Source organism: Gouania willdenowi, chromosome 4 (genome assembly GCF_900634775.1).
Source record: "Gouania willdenowi chromosome 4, fGouWil2.1, whole genome shotgun sequence".
In the NCBI taxonomy this organism is placed as follows: Eukaryota; Metazoa; Chordata; class Actinopteri; order Blenniiformes; family Gobiesocidae; genus Gouania; species Gouania willdenowi.
In genome coordinates, this window is record NC_041047.1 from 6,296,775 (window position 1) to 6,311,699 (window position 14,925).

The 14,925-nt window shown below is 39.1% G+C and overlaps 1 long non-coding RNA gene across 2 annotated transcripts in view; it reads left to right on the forward strand.

Annotated features, from left to right (window-relative positions):
• Positions 1–14,925, forward strand: part of LOC114461836 (uncharacterized) — a 168,590-nt gene that overhangs the window by 54,706 nt on the left and 98,959 nt on the right. Inside the window, exon 1 of one of the 2 annotated variants that reach the window (XR_003673877.1) lies at positions 5,880–6,143. The exons of the other annotated variant lie outside the window; for it this stretch is intronic. This is a non-coding gene — a long non-coding RNA (uncharacterized LOC114461836). Of the gene's footprint in view, positions 1–5,879; positions 6,144–14,925 lie in introns of those variants that run through there. 2 annotated transcript variants of the gene reach the window in all.

The window sequence follows — 14,925 nt, forward strand, 5'->3', positions numbered from 1 at the left end:
TGCTGAACTCTGAAGCATCTCAGTGTGTACGAGACACAAGACTAATCACTCTCATTGTGGCCTATTTCCATGGTAACTCTGCACCCAGCGGTAATTTAGCCTCACTAGCTAACGACACAGGCCGAGCCATTATCTTAGCGCCAGGCTTGAGCCCCCCCCCCCCCCCCCCCCAACCCTCCTATTTAAAGATTCCCAACATGAATGAACAATTAGAGCAGATTGCTGGCCTAAAAGGAGAGAGATAGAGGTAGAGAAAGAAAGACGAGGCCAGGATGTGGTCACTGCTCTGTTTTTCCACCTCAAGTTAGAAGCAATGCTAACACAGCACAGAATGACAAAATGCAAAGTAATGAGGTGAAATGTCATGCCGTTATGTTTTTCTCTGCATATAAAACTTTAATTTACGTCCACTAACGTTATTCGTCCTGTTCTGGCACCAAAACACACAACAAAGCTGTAACATTACATTACTAGCCTCCACAGTCTTCAGCCAGCCTGTTTTTTTTCCTCTAGCCACATCACTCGTGACGTGGGCCATTAAGGGGTCTATGGTATCTGCATTTTTCTAATCGAGTGCAATGGAGAGATGGGCACGGTTACTGAGTCCATATCAGAAACATTTAATTCATTCATCCATCCATCCATCCATCATCTTCTCCCGCTTAGCCGTTTCCGGGTCGCGGGGGCAGCATCCTCAGTAGGGAGGCCCAGACTTCCCTCTCCCCGGCCACTTCCTCCAGCTCTTCCGGGGGGACCCCGAGATGTTCCCAGGCCAGCCGAGAGACATAGTCTCTCCAGCGTGTCCTGGGTCTTCCCCGGGGCCTCCTTCCGGAGGGACGTGCCCTGAACGCCTCACTAGGGAGGCGTTCAGGGGGCATCCTAATTAGGTGCCCGAGCCACCTCATCTGGCTCTTCTCGATGCGGAGGAGCAGCATTCATTCATAAAGCCTAAATATGGGTGTGAAAATCCTCATTAACAACATATAAATGTAATTTTATATTTGTTTTGTCTTGTTCTCTTCTATCAACCAAAATATGATCACATGATGATGTAAAAAAACTTGATAAGAGAGTTTACATCCTTAAATTAACCCAGCTTAGGTGTGTATGTGTGTGTTACTTGAATGTAGTTGTGTCTCACTCACTGTCGACCCATTGTGTGTCTCCTATAAAAAAGCTGTCAGGCTGAATGACTGAGTGGAGAGAGAGAGAGAGGGGTACCAATGTGCGAGGGACACAGACACACACACACACACACACACACACACGTAATTTAGTGTTTGCCCAACGCTACTGTACATGGCTTTAGACATGCTAATGCTGCTCTTTGTCAGGGTGAGCAGATAGCCATCAATCACCAGTCAATTGGTCAATTGGAAGAAAAAGAAAGATCAAGACAGAGAAGGATGGGGGGGTCTGGGGTGCCATTCCCTCCTTCCTCATCCTCTTCCTCATCTTCTTTCTGTTACCTAGTGGACTTGGGGGGTCTTGAGAAAGCCTGGCAGCTGGATCCACATCAGGATCTGGATCCAGGTAGAGGAAGTCAAAGGGCCAGAGGTGTTGGAATCTTTTCATCAGAGCTGTAAAGATTACTAATATATCCTACTAAGTAGGAAGTACTGTTACATGATTGAAATTGTACTGAAGTACAAGTAAGTCATACAATAAATAATTTAGTACAAGTAAAAAGTAACTAAATTAAATAGTATTCAAAGTAAAAGTTACTAATTACTTTCACCCGTCACATTTATTGTTGGTAATAAATCTTGCCACAGTTCCCTTGTATACAGTAAACATCTCATGTATAAACTTATAAAGGAAGAGACCATATCTACCACAATTGGAACTTTTTTTTTTTTCCATAAAGGCAATTGTATAAAATAGGCAAAATGTACTATTATTATTATTATTATTATTATTATTATTATTATTATTATTATTATTATTATTATTATTATTATTATTATTATTATTATTAATAATAATAATAAATAACACCAATGAATTCAATTTAAAAATTAAAACATTTCTCAGGCTCTAAGTCACATATGTCAAACTCATGGTCCTGGTGCCAAATGCGGCCCTTTGCAACATCCAATTTGGCCCGCAGGAGAAAGTAAAAATGACAGAGAAAACATGATTCATTTTGTAAAGGCTTATAGTTTTCCCGGTGCTTATATCACATGATTAATTATTGTCATGTTAAACTGTTGAAAAAACTCCAAATTCTTACAAAACCTTAAATTTTTCTCAAATCATTACATAATATTTCCCTTATTTAAATAGATATCGGTCAAAATACCTAGGAAATTTAAAGTGAACATCCAGTTGGGACTGATATTTATCACTTATTGGTTAAATATTGGCAGTTTATTACATATTTTGTGTTTTATGTATACGTACAATAGGGCACAATAGTGTTGAAATGACTTGTTTACCTGCATAAAATCCTTGGCCCACTGAACTAAGATGAGTTTGACACCTTCTCTAAGTATTTAACTACATTTAAACTGAGAAAACAACATCTATTCAATGCTGATTTGGCGCGGCGCATTACGTTTCATCTGGTTGGTCGGTTTTGATGTGGTGCATTAGCTTGTTGTCTGGTCATTTCATTTATTGTAGTTTCACAATGTCCATTGATTATTTTAAAACAAAAAATGATAATTTACCCAGTAACTGTTGGGTGTAGAAACTTAATGAATGACTTTACTTCAATTAAAACATACTTGAGTACAAATAAAATTACTGAGAGAGAAATATACTCAAAAAAGTACAAGTTCCCATACATGCAACTGAATTACAGTAACGTGAGTACTTGTAATCTATTACTTGCACATCTAGTTTTCATCTAGTCCTTTGCAGTGTTGGAACTCAAGCCAATCCTTTCCTTTCCTTCACTTTATTCTCTCTGTTTTCCTTCTCTTAAAGTCTAAAAGTCTTCCAGCTTATGTTTATTTGTTGATACATTCTACAAAAAGCTTTTCTTAATTGTAATATGACACCTCTGGGAAAGTTGCTGCACCACTTAAACGTCGGCCGCTGTCAGCGCCAGACAAACCCTTTATTATTGTAGCTAATGTTAGCGCTAAGATAAGCTAACAGGCCCATTAGTGCCAGTTCATTTAGCTCGTTAGCTGAAGCCTCGGGCTGATGACATTCATTACATATCATTAGTGCACAATTAACACGTCTCACTCTGACACCGCTGCTCCCTAATGTTACATGACACTTTTAATCATGTTTTATGAAATGTTTCCGTCAGCGTGACGTGATTTATGAGTCCTACATGCCACAGTATTCATCACATTAACCAGCTGTAATCACACAACTCTGTGCCCCATGTTGAAGTCCTGCTCTGTAGTTAGAGCGTCAAATCAGCCTTTAAGATTTTTGAAATGAGCAATTCTTCTTCTTTTATGTTAGTTCACTATGAGTTCTCTCAGAATGTCATTTATTTGCATGATATCTTTGTTTTTCAACTCTCATATCAGATCTATTTTTCATTTTTAGGAGGTTTGAATCAAGGGTGAATAGTTTTTATTTCTGATTTGAATATTATTGATTCAATATGCTGAAAATCAAGTTTGCATTGTGTCATTAATTTAAGTTCAGTTTGCCCTTGTAGGATCCAGACATTTATTTTGTCTTGATTTCAAACCATTTATACAATTATGCTTCCAAACAATTGGAAAAATATTGAAATAATTGATGATTTTATTCTCTTATTCTTTTATGTATGTATTACTGTCATTTATTTGGAATATCTCCAGCCTCTGCAATCCCAGTTTGGATTAACTATGTTGTTTAGATCTGTAGGATGCATGTATGTACTGTATATGTGACATGTACGAACACAAAAATACACTTCAAACAAGATTAGAAACTTATTGATCTTTATTGTCATTTCTTAAAAAAACAAGAGAAAGCAGTTTAGCAGCTGTTCCTAATAATTAGCAGTGAGAAATTTACATTAAAGAATAAACACCAACAAACCTCCGCTAGATATTGTCAGTTATCTGGATCAATGATTATGATCATGGTACCATTAACATTCACATTTTAAAGGACTTGAAGAAATTGATAACCATACTGTAGGTCCAAATGTATGGGCAGCTCTGGTTTGTCACTAAATCGTGATCTGGATGTGATCTGGTTTAAACTCGGTGAGGTAATTGAGCAATCAATTTGAGATATGAAACTTTAAAATTTTACCAATGATGAGAGAAACTGTACCAGGATCAGTATGTTGATCCAGATCTACTCCAAAATGTAACAGAACCTTCCAGGGCGTAAGGTCTATCTTTTGATTCAAATGATGAACTCATCATCAAGCTCTGCAGAAGGACCATCCTGGTCATTTCAATCAGGTGTGTTGGAAGAGGGAAACATCTAAAACATGCTGAATAGTGGTTCTTGAGGACCAGGATTGGCCACCCCTGTACTAGACAATGTGGGTGAAGTGCCTTGCCCAAGGGCACAATGACAGACACTGAGCACATGGAATTCTCAGTGGTCTCCCATCCAACTGCTAACCAGGACCAGACCTGCTTAGCTTCAGAGATCTAATGAGATCGGGCAATGATTTAAGTGAGAAAGTGACGAAGTAGAATATCAATATCTATTTGATCCATAAAACTCCTGAATCACACTGAGGCTAAATATCTCTGTTGATTCTCCATCTTTGAAAGTTCATTTTAAGTGAGAAAGTGACCAAGTAGAATATCAACATGTGCTGATTTGATCCACAAAACCCATGGAAACACATTTCATGCTGAAATTTCAGAGATTTTCAGAGACCCTCCATTGTGCTACTGACATCACTTCCGGTTAATTTCAAAACAAGAGCCCTATTTACAAAAGGGTTAAAAAAAAAACTAATGGAAGACAAGAAGAGATGCTTTTGTTTTAAAAAGGGGATGTTTGACTTTTAGCTTGAAGTTGGTCCCAAGACGATTTTACATTACGCACGCAATGCATCATGGGGCGGTTGAGTATGACTAGTGTGCCCACAGTGCATACTTAAAAAAAATGTCCAAATATAGTATATTACCAGGTATTTCTCATGTTCTCAATTATCCCATACTGTTGAATGTCATGCACGACATACTCATTTTGACGTCAGACCTTGAGTAGTACGTTATTATGCGATTTCTAGCATATGTTTGTTTAAAAACCTCTAGAAATCTCTTCTTGAAAGATCCAAGCAAGCTTGTGTGTTTGGATCCTTTAATGCAGAGAGAGAGGGAGAGAGAGAGCACTTACTAAAGCTGACGTTCTCCTTTACCTCCCTATCACACTCATCCACCCATGATCCACACACAGAGACAGAGCGAGCACTATTGATTTTGCCGTCTCAGAGCTGTTGATAATGTGTGTATACTACTTGTGTGTGAGCGTCGGCGTATAAAAGGGATTAAGGCCTCGCTCGTCTCAGATACCATCAGCCATCAACCCTGGCGAGTCCGCTTCTGGCTTTCCCGGCAGCCACATTGTCTATTCTGCTCCGCTATGTGAAAAATGTTGAATATCAACAATGGCTTTCAGTGGCGTATTGTTGAGTTTTTGTATGAACTAATCTTGCCTCAGTGAAAGAGACCTAGGGCTTGGACAAAACGTCTAGAGCCACAGCATTCCATCGCTAGCTGAGCAGGAGACTGGGGCTGAGGGAGAGGGAGAGGCTGCAGGCTGGAGGAGAGGCGAGGGGAGCGGGTAGAGCATGGGGTCCAGGCCAGGGAAGGTGCTCCAAGACCGGGGCTTTAGAGGCATTATCCTCAGGGAAAAAGGGGGGGGGGGGGGGATGCTGAGAGAAGGCCGCAGCAGCAGCAAGCTCAGACAGGAAGGCAAGGTTAAGGTGTGGATGATGAGGTGGAGCGAGGGGAGGCCAAGTAGGAAAGTGTAGTGATCATAATAAAAAAATGTGGAGAAGTGTCAGAGCTAAAATGTAGAAGAGATAGATAGATATCAGACAGAGACCAAAGTGAAGCAACCAGAACGCTGGAGTTAAAGAAGAGAAGCTAGTCTGGGATTGTCTCCTTCACCCGATATGGAATTAATGCTGCTTTGTTGGACAGTGGCTGACGTCCAATCAGACACCAGGACTGTGCCCTCTGTCATAATGACGACCATGACATCACAGTAAGGTAAGAACTCACATATCTACTGATGGGTAGAGGTGTAAAGAGTTCTGATATATCCTACTCAAGTAGAAGTAATGCTACTTGATTGAATTTGCGATAATGTCTACACCAGTGTTTCTCACATTGGGGTACATGTACCCCTAGGGGTACGTGATAGCACTACAGGGAGTACTTGAGAGAGAATGATAATCTTAATAATGATGAAGGAAATGATCTTGATTTGAACATGAACTGAAAATACAAGGGTCAGTCCTGGTCCCACACCAGGCAGGAGATGACAGGAAATTATACAAACTAAAGAAATAAATCTATTCATGAGACACTAAATACTGTTTCTTTACAAAACTAGATTACTTGAAATTTGTTTTATCACTCATTCATTCTATCATTATGCTCTATAATGGTTTTGTTGATAGTATTCTGAACTAAATGATGTAGTTGGACAAAGGGAGTACTTGGATTGAGAAACAAGAGAAAGAGTTACTTGAGCCAAAAAAGTTTGAGAACCACTGGTCTACACATGACAACAAAAAGGTGGCTAGCGCTTCTATCACATCATGTGACATTTTAATATCGCAATATCTTCTCGTCCCACCTTCATGTTTGATTGGAGATTCTGAAGAGTAAGCAGGTGTCAGTACTGGTCTCCTGTTAAGGAATAAGTGTCAGATAGCATCTGGCCAGCACCCACAGGTCACAATTTAGCACAAGTGTAAAGAGTACTAAGTAATATGTAATCCATTACTTTCACCTCTGGGTGATTGTGAGTTGTTGAGCTCTCGTTCTCTCATGCTGTGGGTCCACCTGGTCACACAGGTCTTACATAAAGGATGTACAGCTCAAGTGTTTAATCCTGTGTGTGTGTGTGTGTGTTTCTGTGTCTGTAACATCCTGCTGAAAGGTTAGAATGTCAAACTTAAGGCCCAGGGGCCAAATCCGACCCTTTGGAGCATCCAATTCGGCCCACAGGAGAAATTAAAAATGACAGAGAAAACATGTATTATTATGTAAAACTCAAAAATATTTGCAGGATTGCAGATTGCAGTCATTTTTAATGTTAAGCTGTTGAAAAAAAACTCAAAATTCTTAGAAAATACTTACATTTTCCTCAAATAATGGCATAATATTTCCCTTAATTAAATAGAAATTGGTCACAAAATCTAGGAAATGTAAAGTGAAGGTGCTGTTTGTTAACTGTTAACTTTCTCTTGGCCAGATATTGGCAGTTATCGGCAAAATCCGAATCTGATCTGGAGAAAACTCAGTAGGGTAACTGAGTAACCAACCCTATATACAGTAACTGAGTCAGATTTCATTAAGATCAGTCAATTACGAACCAGGATGTGATGAATCTTTAACATTTTTCCTATGATGAGAGATGGGGAGAGATGATCCCGTTCCCCTCCAAAATGTATTGGACTCTAACATTGTGTAAGGTGAATTTTTGACGTAATCTTGTCAAAAGACAAACACACAAACATCAAATGAATAAACCAACTAATTAAAACAGATGAAAATATGACCTTCTTGGCCTCGGTGATAAATATATCTATAATGACCACATACAGATATTCTCAGAGTTGCATATACATCCAACCATAACTCCATCCATACATCCATCCACCATCCATCCATCCATCATCCATCCATCCATGTACTTTAAAAGTGCAACAGCAGCATTTTCAGACGTTTCCTGCAGAGTGTCTACATGAGTGTGTGTGTGCTTATGAGTGTGTGTACTTGTGTGTGTGCCACCTTAAGACTACAGAGGTCAGCATGGGGACTGTATTTAAGGCAGTTTGGGGGGGGGGTCAGCGCCACAGAAACCAGGAACTGAGAGATTGTTGCTTTAACCCTTTGTACACAGTCACACTCACACACACACACACACACACACACACACACACACAAGAACATGAGAGCCGTCTAATCGGCGGCCCCTGGTGATTTGTCCTCTCAGCTTGAAGCCCTGTCATCGCTCCCAGCTCTGCTCACAATTACAGCCCTGAACTGAACTAGAAAATCTGCTCCAATCTAGCAATTAGTCCTGAGGCCACTGACTGTGTGTGTGTGTGTGTGTGTGTGTGTGTGTGTGTGGACCAACAGAAAGTTGACGATTTTATTCTGACAAACTGACAATTCTCACTTCTTGTCCACATTTTAATGAAGATGGTCCCAGTTTGTCTACATCACACTCACGTTTGAGACCCTAAACCAAAATATTGAAACATATGTAATGCTTTCATTGTTTACTTTGACTTTCTAAAATGTTTTTAAGTCTTAATGAATGTGAAAATAAAATCACAGAGTGAAAGGTTAGAGAGTACTGTGCTTGAAAGTAAAAAGTAAAGTAGTAATGAGACAAACCTCAATTTTAGGGGGCGCTAGTTCACAAATCTGTTAATTTACAACCTCTCATAATAAGTAGAAGAAGACCCTCCAACGCTCACACCGGCTCGACCAGGTACATTTATTAGCAGCATCTTCAGACAACCTACGTGTGTGGAAGCTATTGAAGTTCTTCGAAAGAACAAAGTGAGCTACAAATACAGAAACGCTCTGTGTGCTACTGACTGGCTACACTAAATGTGATTTTTATTGTGGTTGATGAAGTGAGCAGCTGTGTTTGGTGTTTCTGTGGATTTCAACTGTGAGATGATCTGAGATGCTGCTGGAAACAAATTACTGACTATTACACTTTCACACAGTTTTGGTTCTGTTCGAGTTTCCCAGGGACCCTGAACACATCTCTGGGACCATGTTAATTTAAAGGCAATGGCTATTCGTACATAGCCATATCATTATACCGACATTGGCCAGTACTTCTGTTTGCTATTGATACGTAGATTACGTTACGGACTAACTAACCCTAACCGTAACCCTAAACTACATTACGGACTAACTAACCCTCACCATAACCGTAACCCTAACCCTAAACTACGTTACGGACTAACTAACCCTAACCTTAACCGTAACCCTAACCTAAACAATGTTACGACTAACTAACCTGAACCGTAACCCAAGACTACGTTATGGACGAACTAACTCTAACCGTAACCCTAACCCTAAACTAAGTTACAGACTAACTAACCCTAACCTTAACCGTAACCCTAACCCTAGACTATGTTATGGACAAACTAACCCTAACCATAACCCTAATCCTACACTACGTTACGGACTAACTAACCCTAACCCTAAACTATGTTACGGACTAACTTACTCTAACCCTAACCTTAAGAAGTGGATTTGAATTTCTTGCCACCGTGAATTTGTATTGCTTGTTAAACCATTTTTTCTTCTGATATGAATGTACGAAATAGTCACATGACTTCCGGTAACGTCATAGGCCACGGTCGAATAGCACTGAGGGTTGTCTGTACGGCTACATATGGATAGCCAGTCCGCAATTTAAATGACCATAACTCCTCGAATATTTGCTCTATCTGGGAAATTGCAGCAGTTCAGAATAATGTTCAGAGTCAGTATGGGACCATGAGATGTAAACTTTAAGTTATTTATTGAAGTGTATATTTAATGAATATTTAATGTTCTGTAAGCCTTGAGTTATTATTATTTATTTTTTTTTCTAGGAGGAGATGTTTCTCATTGTTTCAATGATTGAGAGATTTTAAGAAGGTTTATGTGAGATTTTTCAAGGACAGATTGTTATAAATTATAATGAAGATGATTGACTTCAGTCTTTGTTATGAAGAGAGACATTATTTTTTTTAAACCTTATGGAGAATAACAACTTAATTATGTGCTATATTGTTTTTTTGCCATTGCAAGGTAGATTCAAGAAAATGTTGAGTACTTTGTGAGTTTGCCGAGGTCGTTCCAAGTGTCCTCTTTTTTGGAAATCAAAATATATTCACCCTCATTTTAATATTGTACAAATATTTAATACTTATTTAATGACTATAATAGTGTAAATATTAAAGTGTCATTATTTACAACTATAACCCCCAACACAAAGAACTGTACGTGGTAAAAGTAGCTCGCCAGCCAAAAAATGTGTACACCACTGATGTAAAGTATTGGGATGTCAGGAAGAAGAAGAAGAAGAAGAAGAAGAAGAAGAAGAAGAAGAAGAAGAAGAAGAAGAAGAGAATAAGAAGAAGAAAGAAGAAGAAGAAGAAGAAGAAGAAGACAAGAAGAAGAAGAAGAAGAAGAAGAAGAAGAAGAAGAAGAAGAAGAAGATTGTGCCCTGGTGGGAGTGGGTTTCAGAGTGATGAGGTTGTTGTGTCCTGGGGGGGGGACCAGGCCTGACTGGGCATCAACACAGATGCTTAGTGCCGCCTGGCTTTCTCCTAAAGACTCATCCTCCTTTCCCCTCCACTGCCTCCCCCTCCCTCCCCCCTCACTCACTCCTGCATCTCCTCTGTTCTTCTCTGCATCTCTTTCTTTCCTCTCTCCTCCTTTTGTCCACCATCTCTCACACTCCGGTTCCTCCCGCTCCACTCGCTTTCCGTTTGCTCTATTCCTTCGTTCCTCGCACTTTCTAGCTTTTTTTCTTCTTCTTCTTTCCCCCTCTCTTCCACGTCTGGGCCATTACAGACACTCAGCAGTGGAATGAGAGGAGTGGGTGGGCGGCTGTGTGTGGAGGTTGGATGGAGAAATTGAAAGGGGAGGGGTGGGAGGGGGGCATAAAAGGCCCAAGATGCAGCGATCCAACAAAAGTGGCTGGTTTTTGTAAAGAAATCGGACTGTGTCTTAATGCAGCGCATGGACAGACGGATGTGGATTGACAGACAGCAGAACTGGGCCCTTTATCCTCATCCTTTAGCTGATGCTTATACATCGTGGCCAAAAAAGCACATGTACGCCTGATGTTTTATCAAACACATTAAGATACGACGCATGGATCGGTGAAGGGAGGAGGAGAAGAGGGTTTTATAGCCCAAGGCCAAACACTTTAGAAAACTTTCCTGCTTCATACGAGGCGGAGAGGGAGGACGAGTGCGCTCACTTCTTCTTTTAGTCTTTCAGATGCTGCTTTTATTTTATTCCTCGTGCATTAGGACATCAAACATTAGTGTTTTAAAGGCGGGGCTAAAGCTGAGGGAGAAAATATTGACAGTGAAGTTAGTTGTTGTTGCACATGAAGCGAGTAGAAGATGCCGTTACACCAAAATATCCTGAGAAAAACTCAAGCAGCTGAACAATTTTTGGTCTAGGGCTGGGCAATGTATCGAGATTCAAGATGTATTGAGATTTCTTTTTTGGCGATACATCAAAAATTACAATATCACCTATATAAATATATATATATATTTTTATAGCTTATTTTGTATTAAAAAAAACTCGTTTTAGGAGTTGCTGCTTGAGCTACTTCACAGAACTGCATGAAAATGAAAGTTAGATTGACTTTTCAGTGCGTCCTAACCCAGACCCTCCCCTAAACAAGCCTCATTACAGAATTCACTCACACGTGCTGTCCCGTGTAGAAGAAAAAACTAAAAGTGGAACATATTGTACAGCTGTTTGTTATTAAATGTGCCTGTGTACTTTTTTTATCAGCAAATTTCAACTAAAATTGTTTTTCTGGTTTATTTGAATTTAAAATATCGAGATTTATATTGTATATCACCATTTTAAGAAAAAATATCGAGATATGACTTTTGGTCCATATTGCCCACAAACAAAGTTTCTTGCATATTTTGTCTTTTATGTCAACGTAGAAGCGCAAACTTTATAACACAATAATGTTGAAATTACTTGTTTTCCCACCTAAAGTCTGTGGCCCACTTGAGATCAAACCACTCCATATTTGGCCTCTGAACTAAAATGAGTTTGACACCTTTGGTTAATGCCAGGGGTGTCAAACTCATTTTGGTTCAGGGGCCAAATATGGACCAGTTTGATCTTAAGTGGGCAGTTCTTAAACGGCAGTTTTAATGTCATTGTGCCTTAGTTTTCAATATCATGTCACATTTTCTTCACTGAGGATGTGACCAAGCTGCACCATTAATGCAGATGGTGTTTTTACAATCTCTAACCAATTTTTGTGTAATTTTGTGAGAAATTTCAAGATTTATGAAAAAAAAATTGAAGTTCTTGCCACAATTTGCAATTAAATTGAATGCATTCTAGTGATGTAAACATGTGATAACTGCACACCCCTCAAAATGTTGTAGAGTTTCACTAAAATAAGATATACACTACTGAATTATTTGGTAATTTACACAATAAATAATGGTTTATCATTTCTATTATCTCCGGCGGGGAGAATTGGATGATCTAAAGGGCCAGATTTGGCCCCCGGGCCTTGAGTTTGACACGTGTGGTCTATGGAGTGAAGGGCCAATAGCGATGGTTCTCTTTAACATGTTGACGGTTGCTCGTTAAAGTGTCTGTGCCATCACCAACACAGTCTATACATGTGCTATACTTATACTCATATACTCTACTATATACTATAAAGCAGCGATTCTCAACTGGTGGATCGGGACCCAGAAGTGGGTCGTGGACAGCTGGTCAAAAAAAATGTATTTCGAAAGAAACTTTTCTTTCGACAGACATGCTGTGAAATGCATGTTACACAGGAAAATATATGCATTTATGTTTTAAAAAAGATTATGTATGTGTGTTTTCAACAACTATTTTTGAAAAACTAAATTCGGTTGGTTGAATTAAAAAAAAATGTAAAAAAAATTGGGTTGATTTAATGACCGTGGCGATATGTGGGTCCCAGGGTGAGACCAGTTGAGAACCCCTGCTATAAAGTACATCATGTATAATTACTGATTTAACAGTAAAAAGACACATTTTGTGTATTGTTATTATAAATCAGGGATTTTTGTCACAAACTGTCCCACAAATTTTCAGACCGACAGACGTGCCTAAAAAAGCTGAAGTGACATAAACAAAGAAGGCTTGGTTTGATCCACGGGTGGAGCAGTGATTTTTAAATTGAGGGTGTTCTATAGCAACCGTCGACTCCCAATTCAGTTTATTAAATGAATTTACTGAAACCATGGTAACGCTATTATTAAGTCAGTGATACTCAACATGTGGCTTTTTATGTCTTAATTTTAATTATTTTTCCCCAAGAAAACCTTAAAAGGGGAAAAACTTTTTAACCCTTTTGACTTTTTTCTTTGGCTATTTTGCAACTTTTTGCGTCCAATTTTTGCCCTTTTTCCAAAAAAATTTGACACTTTTGTTTTTCAGATTTTAGCTTCCCTTATTTGTCCATTTTTGCGAGTTCTTTTTCACACTCCAATTGTTGTTGATTCTTTAACCATTTTTTGCCACTTTTCATCCTACCTTTTGCCCAATAAATAAGACTTTTTCCCTACATTTGACCTATTTTTGTCTTTTTTTGCTATTGTTTGCCACGTGTTGCTCATTTAAGATACCTTTAGCTATTATATACTGCCTGTTTCCTCTTTTTTGTCAATTTTTGTTGCCACTCTTGACTGCTTTTGGCCCTTTTTAGTTACTTTTCACTCTTTTCTTACCACGTTTTTGCCACTTTTGGAGCATTTTTTGTCACCCGTTACTCATTTTTTGTCACTTTACTTTACTTACACTTTACTCATTGCTGGTAACTCTGTTTACCCTTGCGTCACGGCGGCTTTGTCTAATAGCTGGCTGTGATTGGCTTGGCTTGATCACCATTCAATCAATCTAACTGGACCAATACGTTTTCAACAATGAATCCCTCTGTAAAAAAGTGAGGATTAATTTTTAGTTTTATGAAAGTGCCGTTGTCACATCCACAGGATCCACCACGAGTGAGACACACTTGGTTTGATCACATCAGTGCTTCTCAAAGTGTGTGGCGCGTCCCCTGGTGGGGCATGAAGACATGACAGGTGGGGGCGCGATAAACAGGAGAAAAATATGTTGACAGTGAAGTTAGTTGTTGCACATGAAACGAGTCGAAGATGCCGTTACACCAAAATATCCTGAAAAATACTCAAGCTGAACAATTTTGGGTCTGAAAGTAAAACCTTTTATCTTCTGAGCAGTTTGGAGATCAATAAAAAGAATGAAGTAAAAGTCATTTTTACAAATCCATACTCTTTGTGTCACTTATCAAACACAAACAACTCCGTTCTTAAAGCGCGTCGCTCGTAAACAGATGAGCAGAATGGATTTACTGTCCGTCTCGCTTGCTTTTATCGCCTCGTTCTTTTAGCCAATTACGGCAGTTTGTATTATTTCACCCGTAGTCGTTTCACAATGTTCTCTGGCGAGGTTTATTTACTTGTGTTGGCGGCTTTTTTTTTTTTTTTTTTTTGCTTTTTTGGGGTGGAGTGGGTGGGTGGGGGGGGTGTTGTTGAAGTGTTATTGTGGATTTGGCTCTGAGGGCTTAGCTGGTCTGCCGCTCTGATATCAGCTGGACTTTGATCAAATGCAACACGAGCTAAATCCACTTTAATCACGACTCTGTGTGTGTTCACCAATGAGCAGCGGCTGCAGCTCAGAGATGTTTCTCAGTCTTTGTGCTAAAAGAACATAAATTAATATCAAACTAAGCTACAGATTATTTTAGAAAAGTTTTAGTTAATTAATTTATACCAACATTGATAAAGTTTTCATATTGCATTAAAGTAAGCGTTCAAAGTATGTTTTCTAATGCTAACTATTATTTTAGTACAGAGGTGGGAAACACAGCGGGGCCCAAAAAATGTGTTTATTTGATCAAAGTTCCACATTATCAACATTCATGTCAGAATTTCGAATAATGAGCAATCTGAGCGTTAACACAGGAAAGAACAAATAGTTTTTATAGTAATTCTGTGTTTTTCTGTCATTCCGTGTACGTTTGTTGTTG